Source organism: Manis javanica, chromosome 9, assembly GCF_040802235.1.
Source record: "Manis javanica isolate MJ-LG chromosome 9, MJ_LKY, whole genome shotgun sequence".
Taxonomy (NCBI): domain Eukaryota; kingdom Metazoa; phylum Chordata; class Mammalia; order Pholidota; family Manidae; genus Manis; species Manis javanica.
The window spans coordinates 112,983,744-112,996,024 of NC_133164.1; the positions used below are offsets into that span (position 1 = coordinate 112,983,744).

The following is a 12,281-nucleotide window of genomic DNA, read 5'->3' on the forward strand; positions in this document are numbered from 1 at the left end:
AGTTAACTTTTTCTCAGTTTTTTTCCTCCCATTTTAATAACCAGGTGCTCCATTGATAGGGCCCCTCTCTTAGGGCATGGTTTCATGGGGCCCTGTGGTAGGCAGTGGGCAGCAGGAGGAGGGACTGCCTGCCCCCTGCCTCCTTCTCCCTGCCCAGAGGCACCTAAGCCACAGGCTTGGAAGGTCACTATAGGGGAGCAAAGAGGCCACCTCAGCTGAGGGCTACTTAGCCATCTGGGGCTGCTGGTCTGAAGGGAAGAACACTGCAGAAGGTGTGTGTGTGTTTTATAGTCGCCAAATGTAAGGGGACCCTTTGTGCAACTGGCTCAGGGATGCAGCATTTCTCGTTGCGCAGCATCTGTGAACTTTGTTCTGGGCATCTTTCATCTCATTACATTTCCATAAGCTCTGTCCCAGTTATGTTCAGGAAGCACAGACCCTGGTCCCCTGGAATGTGCTAAAGCAGAAAAGGAAAAAAAAACCCACTGCTATTCTTGGTCAGCTTAATGGCGAGGAGCTTCAGATTTTCTATAAAATGAAAGAGATTCAATTGTGTGAGGTCACCAGGTCACAGTCTCCCCCAAGAACACTGCTTTTCAGAGTAAAACATCCTTCTCAGAGGAGTCCTTAAAGTTTAATAACATCAGTCAACTGCAGAAGACCCTGTGAGCACTCAATCCAAAAACAAGCCTCTGCCTGCTGCCCATTACGGGGCTCCCCTCCACCTGCGTGCAATTTTAGATCATCAAAGGTGACATTGAACGCTGTCTCCTAAATTTCAATAACAGCCTTAACTGCCCTGTGATTTAGCCAATAGCAGTTCTGTGACTCTTTGGGAACAAAAGGCCACCTTCACAAGGCTGGAAGAAATGCTTATACTGCAGTAGGAAGCAGAGAGGCTCACACAGAAAAAACTAGGCGACGCAAAGAGTGTTGGCTTGGTGGCTGCGCCATGGCACTGGATTGTTGTGTCCCTTGTACCACACTGTCAGATGTTTTTCTATAGAACCTCTTCTTTTTCAGTTTAAAAAATTACATATTATGACATCTGTCTTCTTAAAATTTAACAGCAACCTTGGTAACAGTAAAATCAGCATCAAAAGAATGGAAAAGCATGTCCTTCACATTACCACCTACTGGTGCCTCCAGCAAGGATGAATTTCAAATAAATAATGTAGGGTAAAGGCAGACGCACTGAGTATGTACTGTTAAGATACCATTCTTATGAAACTCGAGAATAGGCAAAATTAATCTATGATGACAGAAATCAGGAGCGGTTGCCTCTGAGTGGCATTTTTGACCAGGAGTCCCTTGGTAACAGAAATGGTGCTTGTTTACATGGGTATATACGTATGCAAAATTCACCAAGTTTTACCATGCGCAGTTTGACTGTATGTGATCGTCTGAATGTTTGTGTCCCCACCTGCCCCCAAACCAATTCTTACGTTGAAATCCGAATCCCCGAAGATGATGATATTAGCAGGTGGCGCATCTGCAAGGTGATCAGGTCCTTAGGGTGGAGCTCTCATGAGGGGGATTTGTGCCCTTGTAGGAGAACCCAGGGATGTCCTGCCCCTTCTACCACAAGGGATACAGTGAGAAGACAGCAGCTATGAACCCAGAAGAGGGCCTTCACCAGAACCCAACCACGCTGGTGCCTTGACCTTGGATTCCCAGCCCCCAGAACTCGGAGTCATACATTTCTGTTGCTTATAAGCCACCCAGTCTGTGGTGTTCTGTTATAGCAGCTTGAATGGACAAAGACACTGTATGTTGAAGTTTTTAAAACCTGATTAGTTGAAGATTTTAAAAACCTGCTACCTACACATGTGAGCTTTGAAGCCAAGGCTAAGAAGACCACTCTCTGCAGATAAGGACAAGTGTTGGACCCCATTCCCTGTCCACCGCAATCACCAAATAGGTCCAGTGTGGCCCAAAGCCACTTGTTGCCCTTCACAGTAGAGTGGTGGTCCTGTCATTGGGCCCATATTCCCCCTATAGAGAAAGGAGGGCACACAGCTGGGATGCACGCTTCTGTGTCACCCAGCTGCACAGTAGTTTTTCCTCCTTGTGACCAAAACACTGCATTGTGGCTGGCGTCAAGATGACAGACATGGTCTGACCTCTCCTGCAACCTCTGTCCTTTCCCTATTCCCGTGTGGAAACAAACGCTCCAGTCTGGGATCAGCGGACCACTCAGCTTCTGACTCTGTGGCTCCCGGGAGTGGCCCTGCCCACTTTGCTGTCCTGTTTTTCATTTTCCTTCGTTAATCACAATATCCATGCCCCGGATGTATGGACATGGTATGAGTTTCCAATCACATTTTTCTCTCCAAATAATTGTCCTTGTGTATGCTCAGTCAAGGGTTTTCTCTTATAAAGCCCCAGGTTTAAGTAAAAAATCCAAACATAAAAGAAATGCTACTCATTTTTAACCACTTAATTATACTAGCTTTCTGCATCCATATTAACTTTGCTCACAAGCTGCGAAGGGTCATGCATATTGTTCTTTATTTTTATCAGAGCTTTACATATGCAAACACCATTTACATTATTTTAATTCATCAGCCTTACGGCATCTTTGAAAGTCAGAGAATTAAAGTCCTGTTTCACAGGTGAAAAAGAGTGAAGGTTGTTTAGCAAATTCATGTCTGAGAAAGCATTTTAGCATCCAGGGCTTGAATTTCCAATTCATGTCATCATTTCCTAAGTTTTACCAAGTGCTGTCATGTCCATTAATTCCCCATCAGCCACCTGGGAGCATTGCTGGGAACATCACACATCATGACTCCACGGATGTTGGGAGCAGTGGTGGTCTTACTGGGAGCCCAGGGCTCCTCAGGGTAGGCCTGCAGTTTCCTGATGATAAACACCCTGGAATGGCTCGTCTTGCCTTGGTTTACGGTCACGGGCCCTGTCACCAGCATTCTGCAGACACTGGTCACACCGCATTTAGCAAAGCCCTCAGTAGTTCTGCACTGCAGGTTCTCTTTCAGCATCACAAGTCAATACTTCTTTGCATTACCCAAGAAAATGTAAGGACTCATGATATTTACGGTCTCTGCTGTATATGGTTAAATATGATAGACATGGGCATTTGCTTGGATACACATGAATATTTATTTCAACTAGATGGAGGATGCCTGCTGAGTTCCTGCAAAATGGTCTCTCATGGTGAAGTTCCTCAAAAATGCTTCCAGGTGGGTTAATGATAATATTCTCAATGGCTTTAAATATGAAACACCTCCTCTGATAAAGGAGGAACTTACCCAATACTGCTTGGAGATCATTGCTTTGAGCAGCCAGTCACTAGCTTTCTTGATCAGAGAAGGGCCCACACACTGTTCTGCCAAGAGAAAGATGGAAATTCTCTCAGTTAAAAAGGGGCTGGTGAACTAGTCTGATTCCCAAATCCTTTTTTTTTTATCTTGTCAGTTGGTTCCAAGACATTACCTACAGCCATTCTGATCACTAACCAGGTGCTTTCTTCTGTACAACAAATGAACTAAAACTCATGAGTTGGTTTCATTTCCTTTGAAGTCTGCTCATTACTAAGAAGTACCAACCCTCAAGCTTCTTAAAATCAGATGTTGGCTGCTTATAACCTAGGGCTAAGTCAGGTTATTGTAAGAGAACTCAATTTGCATCTTCTTGCAGCCTTCGGGGTTTTCCCTCACCTCTTCAAGGAGCATGAGGACGTCTCCACTCCTTAGCTTGAGGCTTCCTTACCGCAAGCTTGCCAGAGACAGGAGGCAGGGCAGGACTTTCATGCCTGGACCTGTGATCAATCCACTGCACACTCTCCCCAGCCTCAATAAAACCAGAGCTCTGTCTACCGCCCAGGGGCTGTCTTTTAAAGGTGAACAAGTCTCCACTTTTGCAGAGTTCACTTTAAAGCAATTGTTAGAAATGCAGAATGCATTCCCAGTGTTCCCTTCCAAAACAGTATTAACCTGGGATCCAAAAACTTCTTATTCTCACAACTGGACAGCTTGGGCCCACTGCTGCTGTCATGAGAACCATTACGGGGCAGAAAGATAGATGAATATTTGAGCTTTTAGAGACGCAAAGCATTTAGGAGGATGAAAAGCAGGTAAAGTTTGGGCAGCTGATATCAAGGACAGAGGTATTGTTTAGAAACAACCTGCCCAAACATTCTGTGGGTTGACTGACCAATATTACTGTCACTCACACGCCTAGAAATATTCAGGCTTTTGTTGATATATTGTAAGGAAATGGTGCGCACAAGTTCACAGGGGGCACAAAGGTGAGATTTCACACACAGCTCACGAGTCTGGGCCTAAGGCCTTGTGGTCCCCCTAGGAGGCCCCGGAGAGCTGCTTCCAGGCCTGCTCCTCTCCTCACCCCGCTCACCTCCACTGGGAGGCCATCCTGAGGCCGTGTAACTTGGGCGGGAGACCCAGCCTTGGGCAAAATACCTGTGAAAGTGAATCAGTCAAAGGGAGAAATAAAGTGGGAGAAACCCGTTTATTGCTTACAAACAGTTGTCCACTTCCACTCACCCCTGTCTCTTGCCACCCATCTGCAAAAATGGACCCCACCCAACCTCTCCAGTCCAGATATGCGCTGCTCCCCCATGTAATTACCCATGCGTGGGGTGAGGTCCCTGGGGAACAGCACTTTAGTGGACCTCCCTTTCACTCTCTGTGCAACTAATGAATGGTCCACATCCAGCTGTGTCTCGCTGTATCCTTACCAGGCCGATCAAACAGGCTTGGCCTTTGACCTGCCTTGTCTTGCAAGTGCTTGTCATGCATTAGCTCTTTAAAATTCATTTGGGTAAGAGGGAATGCCTTTGAAAATCCAAATAAACCCCAGCCCACTGTTATTCACTTTGGGGAGGAAAGGGTAGTAGTTTCCAGACCCCTCTGAGAATATGTTAAAAGACATGTACACTTGGCCTCAGAAAAGTACACCTGCACAAACATTTGTGCACATTCTCTGGAGGTGGATATTCTGCATGGACCTCTCCTAAATATGAACAATTCTGTGCTTTTGAAAAGTTCACTTTAAAGCCATTGTTAGACATGCAGAATGCATCCCCACTGTTCCCTTCCAAAATAATACAATCTTGGAACTAAAAACTTGTTATTCTTACAACTAGACAGCTCTGGCCCTCTGCTGCTGTCATGAGTACCATTATAGGGCAGAAAGATTAAGAGGCAAAACCATTGTTCTAAGGGGATTAAGGTCCTATCAATCAGTCATGCCATGGAATGAAACAATAGTCTCAGACTGGTTTCCTCATATTTCTTAAGGATCCTCTATATGCAAGCAAAATGCTAAGTACTTAGGGTGCAACGATAGGCAAAAACTGTATGCCTTCATGGGCTAGTCAGTCTAATGTGGAAGATTATCACACAGTACCAGACATAAATATAAAATGCAACTGCAGTGAGTAAAAAGAAGAGGTATGTGGTGCCAGAAGGACTTGCTATAGGAGGATTTGATCCAGCCAGGGAGATCAGAGAAGCATTCCCTGAGAAATGAGACTTGAGTGAGGGCTGAAGGATGGTGAAATCAGAGGGCGGCATGTGCCAAGGTCCTGTGGCAAGTGACAAGCAGGGAGTCTGAGGAACTGAAGACAGCCAGCGTGGCTGGAGTGCAGTGAGTAAGGACAGCATGGATGAGACGAGGCAGGAGAGGTGGGTGAGGGACCGACTCCATAGAGCCTTCCAACCTTCATTAAAAAGTTTTGACCATGCCATAAGAAAAGGAGAAAACATATTGGGGGCAGTGAAGTGGGGGTGCTGGGTGGTGGTGACATGATTAGATTTGTTTCAAAGTTTGCAGTATGGAGAATGGACTAGAATGAGGCTGGGTAGACATGGGAAGACCAATCAGAGGACTGTGACAGGAGACAGGTACAGAGTTAGGGAAATGCGGAGTTGCAGGGAAGGAATAGATTTGAGAGCTATTAAGGAGATAAAACTGTCAGGACTTAACAGAGACATGATGGGCAGATCTGAACATTTGGGTGGAGAGGGAAAATTAGCAACTGGGGCTTGGAACACTCTGAGCTCTGGGTCCCAGGAGAGGGGCCAGAGTAAAACGAGAAGAATAGGGGAAGTAATGAATTCCTCTCCTGTTTTTAGAGTAAGATTGGCTTTGAAAGGATTTCATAATGACTGGATTTTGCCTTGGCTGCTGTTCTGCATCCTTGCATTGCCCGGTTGCTCTGCATTCAGCTGAAGCCTGCTCTCATTTCTTATAGGCTTTAGATTCTAGAATTAGAAACAGTTGGTCCAGCCTAACACCTTTATTTTCAGCTGAGGTTCAGAGGTGAAAATGCCGCGCAAGATTTTTGATGTTGTTGTTTTGAATAAACAATAGACTTATTCCCCAAAAAAGTGTCCAGTTGAACTAGTCCCACCAGACTGTCTTCAAATGTTTGATAGAATGAACTTGTTAAACACTGCAGAGTATAGTCTCCCTTTGGGTATTTATAATGCTCATTAGCAGAGTAAAGACTCAGAGAAGTCCTGCAACAAAGAATCTTTATCTACTTTACCTGAAATGAACCTTCTTATTATAACACACATCTTAGGAAACCCATCCTCAGACCTATGCTATTATTTCTATACTCCAACTGCACGACGGCCTAAAGGACTTTTTCGGATCTGTCCTCCCTTTTGGCCTTCTCCCTTGGTTCTTTGTCTGCAGGGTTCTCCAGCTGCTCTACGTCTCCTGCCTCAGCATCCTACCCAGGGCTGTCTCATCCCCTGAAATGAAAAGCCTCCACACTCCACAGTCACCCAATTGCCCTTCAGTTGCTTAGAAATCGTAAGTTCACTGCGTTGGTACAACCGAAACCAGCTATCCTAGAAGGAAAGCCATCTGCATAAACTAATCCACACTAACATATGAACGACCAATAGTTTGCAACATCCTTTCCCCAGAAGACACGTCTCCCAAACAATCCCTCATCGATGTAATCTTTAGTAAAACAACATTTAGGGCACATCAAGGGAAGAGATTTCAGGGCAAAGGAGCCACCGTATGAAGCCGACCAGCCCTAGTACTTAATCTTCTCTACATGACTTCTCTTCTCCAAAAATCTTGACTTCATCTACCCTTGAACTTGTAGGATCTATCAAATGTCCAAGTTTTCCCATTATTTAGTCCCTCACTACACCAGCAATGCCAATCTGTGTGAGCAGCACAGAGATAACTATTCATATCCTTCAGGTCTCATGTCCCTGGTGAGGAAGGCCACAGGCAGCAGGGTCTGTGGGGTAACACTGCCTATGAATCAGGCACTTCTGAACATGTCTTTTTGTGCCATGTCTGTGTCTAAGAAGTCTTTAAAACCCTATAAAAAAGAAAAAAATGCTATACATGAAATAGTTACCTAATAATGCAAAAGGTAATATCACCTTGCCCAGAGTCATTTTCTCTAGAATCAGGCAACTCTGTCATCTTCACCTCTTTCTAGTATTTTGGCGGTGTGCACCCTGTACTTTGACCCCCGTTCCTCTCTTGGTTCCATAACACATCCCTGGGGCTTTTCTCTTTGTTTAGCTTTTGTTTTTATTCATTCCTCAAGCCTGTCATGAATGCTTCCCAGCTTAATCAGCTTATCCAGCTTTCTCGGGGCTTCCTTTGGTCCAGCCGGGTTAGCAAAAAGCCCTGAGAGTGCTTGCTGAGGGCACATGGCACCCTTTACTACAAAGGACTCCTTGGGCATTCTCTTGAAATTGGCCGGGGTTGGGGGTTGGGGTGAGACGGGGTCACGGCCCAGGGCCGCAGCTGTCAGAAGCACCTTCAGGGCCACCGTCCACAGCAAGCCAACAGCCTCCCTTACAGAAAATGACATTCTCCAATTCCTTTCTGTCAGGAGCTCTTGACGACCAAGCCTACTGCCTGAGAGCCCTACTGGTTTTAGTAGGAATGTTTCCTTCCCTTTATTGTGGGACACTATTCGTTAACCTCTCACCGTCCACAGCTGCTTATTGCTCCTACAAGCTTTTCTGATTTTTCGACCAGCTTCCCCTCTCCTGCCACTTCTTCACTTCAGTCTCAGCTACTGTGACAGTGGTGCCAACTCCCCTAAGATTTCCCTCAGGGGCTGCAGTCAAGCCCCACCCTGTCTCTCTGTCTCTGTCTCTGTCTCTGTCTCTGTCTCTCTGTCTCTCTCTCTCTCTCACACACACACACACACACACAAACACATACGCATACACCTGTGACCAGGTTTCCCACCCCACTTAGGAAAAACACTCAGAAACCTATCAGTCTCTGCTATGATTTCAGCTGAACAACAAAACCTAAAATCTGATAGTGTTCCTGACAACTGAAGAGCCTATTGTTGCCAACAGTTTGAAATTCTCAGGGGCTCACATTTTTCAAGCCCCTTTGCCAAACAGCTAAAAAGGACACAAGTCTGCATTACCTCAAGCTGGGTTTTCAAAGTTTTTTCCTGAGAGGGGTTACATCTGGCCCATGTCCAAATGGATGGGGAAATGCCAGGAAAACATGGTGAAAACTACCTGCCGAGCTGAGATATTGAAGGGGAGACCAGGTTTGTGAGTTCCAGGCATAAGTCATCTGCTCCAGCAGTTTTATTGCTCTTCGCCTGAACAACACTGCCTCAGCTTCTCCAGGATGGGCCTAAATGGAACAAACAGAGCATCATTAGTCGGTAGATCAGAGCTACAATGAATAACTGCAGTTTTTCTAGAGCTGAGGTGGTTTTGGCATTTGGTGCAGTGTTAATATGAGTAATTATAAAATGCAGCCTGAGGGGAAAGGGCCAGCCCCAAATAAACATCATCCTAAAAAAGGAAGCCTCAGAGGCCTTCTTAGTTCTGAGGAGTCTTTGCTCTCCTCCTACCCCGTTCAAGAAATATAATTGCTTTACCTTCTGGTTTTCCACTCACAATTGGCTCAAGCCTAATGAAATGACTTCTGTTTCCAAGTGGTTGACCTTGCTGGAAATCAGGCATACAGGGGCAGCCAGAGGACTAAGGAACAGGGCCTCTGTCCTGTTTCCAGAGAAGAAGGTTTGGAAATTTGACAGCGAGAGCCTGAGGAAGGGTGGATTTGAGCATTTTTCCCTCCAATGCCCGGCACAACCCACATCCTTCCAAATCAGAGGAGGGAGCTGTCTGTGTCCAACAGTAGCACCGCCTCGTCAAATCTGCCATGCTGACGGATGGGTCACCTTTATACCCCCTTTCCTTCAACACCAAGTGTGCTTTAGATAATATCCAGCTTAGAACAATTAACATTGTTCCCCAGAGCAGGGCTCCTTGCTCAAATTCCAGAGATAATACTCAGACGTCAGCCCCCGGCTGCATTGTGTACACAGCTGGTCATCCCGCACGTAGACCCTTTCTTCTTGTCTCTGCAAGTCTCCTTAAAGGCCAAGCGGCAGGGAGATCTATGCATCCTGCGGCCCCCCAGGGCAAGCTTCTGTCGGTAAGACGCCCTCAGTGAACTACTGCTGAACTCCGCGGGACTTGTGGGCCCCTGTCTTTGGTCCCACAGCTCCTCTGGTCTTCGAGATTAGGCTTGCCTAGACCTCCCCCGAGTGGAGCAGGAGCAGGTAGTGGGCTGACCTGAGAAGTAAGGGATCTCCAACCTCTCGCTGTCCCTCACCATTCTACAATCCTGACATCACAGGCCATAAGCAATTCTCCCACCTCTTTATTCAAAACTGATTTCTCTGTTCACTCACTTATACAACCACAAGAGCCTAGGCATACAGGGAGATGGGCAACATTGCAGAAAGCAAAGCCTTAAAATAAGGAGAGAAGCAGAGTAAATGGAACTGTTAAAACTTTAGACCTTCTGGATTTTAATAACCCAAGTCACTGAAAGAAACTTCCGGAGCCCCTCACAATGATCTATAGGTATGGGTTACCATAGGTAAGTTGCCTATGGACTATCTTAATTGGTCTTGTGAATAACAATAATCCCTTATTATGAAAGGAGGGAATTGGGCAGCATAGCTCTCTATGCTTTGATTTCCAGGAGTCTTAAAATTGTTTAAGGAATTTAAGCCGTAAGAGAACTTTTCAAAGGCTTAGAACCAGTGAACAGACAACCTGGAAGATATCACTAGAGAGAAGCCCTAGGAGGCAGGCAAGTCTATAGTTCTCAGTTCTTCTCAGTTCTGCCAAGACAATGTGATCAGGGGTATCTAGGTGTGGTGGCTGGCCTCCAAACAGCTCCAGTGACCCCCGTCTCCTGGCATTCTTGTGTACCCCACCCCCCTTCCCACATTGACTAGGGATGGCCTGGGTAACCAAGAGGGTGTTACAGGATTGAGGATCTGTGCCTTCCATGCTAGGTCACAAAAGACATGGCATCTTCTGTCTCTCTGCTGAGTCACTTGCTCTGGGAGAACCCAGGTGCCACGCCACACAGACACTCAAGCACCTGTGCGGGGCAGGCACATACTGGGGAACTGAGGCCTGACGCCAAGGATCAGCGTCAGTTTGCCGACTGTGAGTGACCTTCCTTGGAAGTGGATCCTTCTGGCCCAGTCAAGCCTGCAGATAAGCTCAGCCCTACCTGACACGCTGACTGCAACCTCACGAGAGACCATGAGCCAGAAGCACCCAGGCAAGCCGCTCCTGATCCACAAAAGCGGTGTAAGATAATAAATGTTTGCTACTGTTTTCAGCTGCTAAGTCGGATACAGTTTAGTATGCAGCAATAGATCACTAATACACCAGTTACATTATTAAATACTGAATCACTGCTGACCACAGGTCAAAAACATGGCGAAATCTTTACAAACAGTGGCTTCGGCAACTTGGAACCATACTAATTCTATGGTTGCCTTTCACTTAGTCTGGGGGTCATTTAAACTTCAGGATTCAACTGTGCTGAAGATTTAGGAAGTGAGCTGAGAGTAACAGGGCCAATCTACAGGGTGCAGGTGAGTAGAAACAAATATCAGGTAAATAGAAAGTCTGGCGAAGCAGCTGCATTTAATCTTTTTTCTATTATCAATGTCATGAGTAAATTTTCAACCAATTCTCTAATAATGTCTTTGGAACTGGAAAAAGAGCTGAACTTCCCCAAACTAAATCATTCTTGAGCACCATCTTCACCACATCTCTTGGCTGTATCAGGTCATTAGATGCACAAAAATACTACCAAGGTTATCCATCTGTTATCCCCCAGTTTGATCCCTAAAGTCTCCTGAAATGGTTGATAAAAGATTTTAAAATAATGACTTCACCTCTTTATCCCATGCTATTTCGAAAATTTAAAAGAGTACTTACAAATGTTCATCCCAATGCAATCAAAAGCATGTTGATTTCATCTGTGCAGTGTTGAGATAATTTAGGCATTGGGATCAATCTAATCTCCAGAGGTTCCCCGAGCCTGCCCAGAGGCACTGAATGTAACTGACACTTGCACAAATAGCAGAAAAAGAACTATGACTGTGTTTAATTGGGTGTTGTCTGGACTTAAGAGTCACCCAGTTTTGGCATCAGCCCCAAAAGTAATTTTCCCAAAGGCAGATCAACGAACTTCACCTGAAAGACTAAACTCCAAATGGAAAAACAAATATTGAAAATAAGACGGGGAAAATAATGTAGTCCTCACTCCCAAAGAGGACTTATAAAAATCAGTGCCAAATTTCAATAAAAACCCAGCAAACCAAAACATTAGGGAAAGATAGAAGAGCGTGCTAAGTCTCTCTGAAATAACAAGCATCCTGAAAACGCCTCATTGCCCAATGACTTTGCCAGTATTTCTGGTAGATTATATCAGTCTGCACTAAAGCACATGTTACAAGAGAGACGTAGGCTTAAATATTTTTGCTCAAGCTTCTGGTTCTTTGATGAATGGTTGTGACCTGACAGATAGGAATGGGCAGCATGCAAAGCAAGCTAAATTCCCTGAGAGGCACCCAACAGCAGACAAAGCTCCAGGGATATCTTCGTTGACCAGCAGTTCATAACACTTGCTAACTGGATCATCTCATACTGATTAGCACCTTTTGTTCCCAGAAAGTAGTAGATACAAGGTAATAATAATCAAAATGGGTATGCTTTCTTGAAACTAGATAATAATGCTTTTGAAGTTGCAAAAAGAGTTTGTGCTAATAAAGTGAGGGGCCAACACTGGATTATTTGCAAGAACAGATGTATTATTTTTCTGATGATTGTGTAGCTGCTGATCATCTGGCGCTCCATATTTGTGACCTGGATAAGCAAGGATAATGTGGGTGCATGTTAGTATAGGTGAATCCCACATCGTCTGGGGAGGATAGTATAGAAATGACTTATAAACTCCCT

At 45.3% G+C, this 12,281-nt stretch overlaps 1 protein-coding gene across 1 annotated transcript in view; it reads right to left on the minus strand.

Annotated features, from left to right (window-relative positions):
• RNF152 (ring finger protein 152) overlaps positions 1-12,281 on the minus strand; it is a 154,103-nt gene that overhangs the window by 116,952 nt on the left and 24,870 nt on the right. The window contains exons 4-5 of the transcript XR_012121258.1: positions 8,511-8,631; positions 3,270-3,346 (exon numbers count right to left, since the gene is read on the minus strand). The gene's annotated coding sequence lies outside the window, so the exon portion shown is untranslated. The remainder of the gene's footprint in view (positions 1-3,269; positions 3,347-8,510; positions 8,632-12,281) is intronic.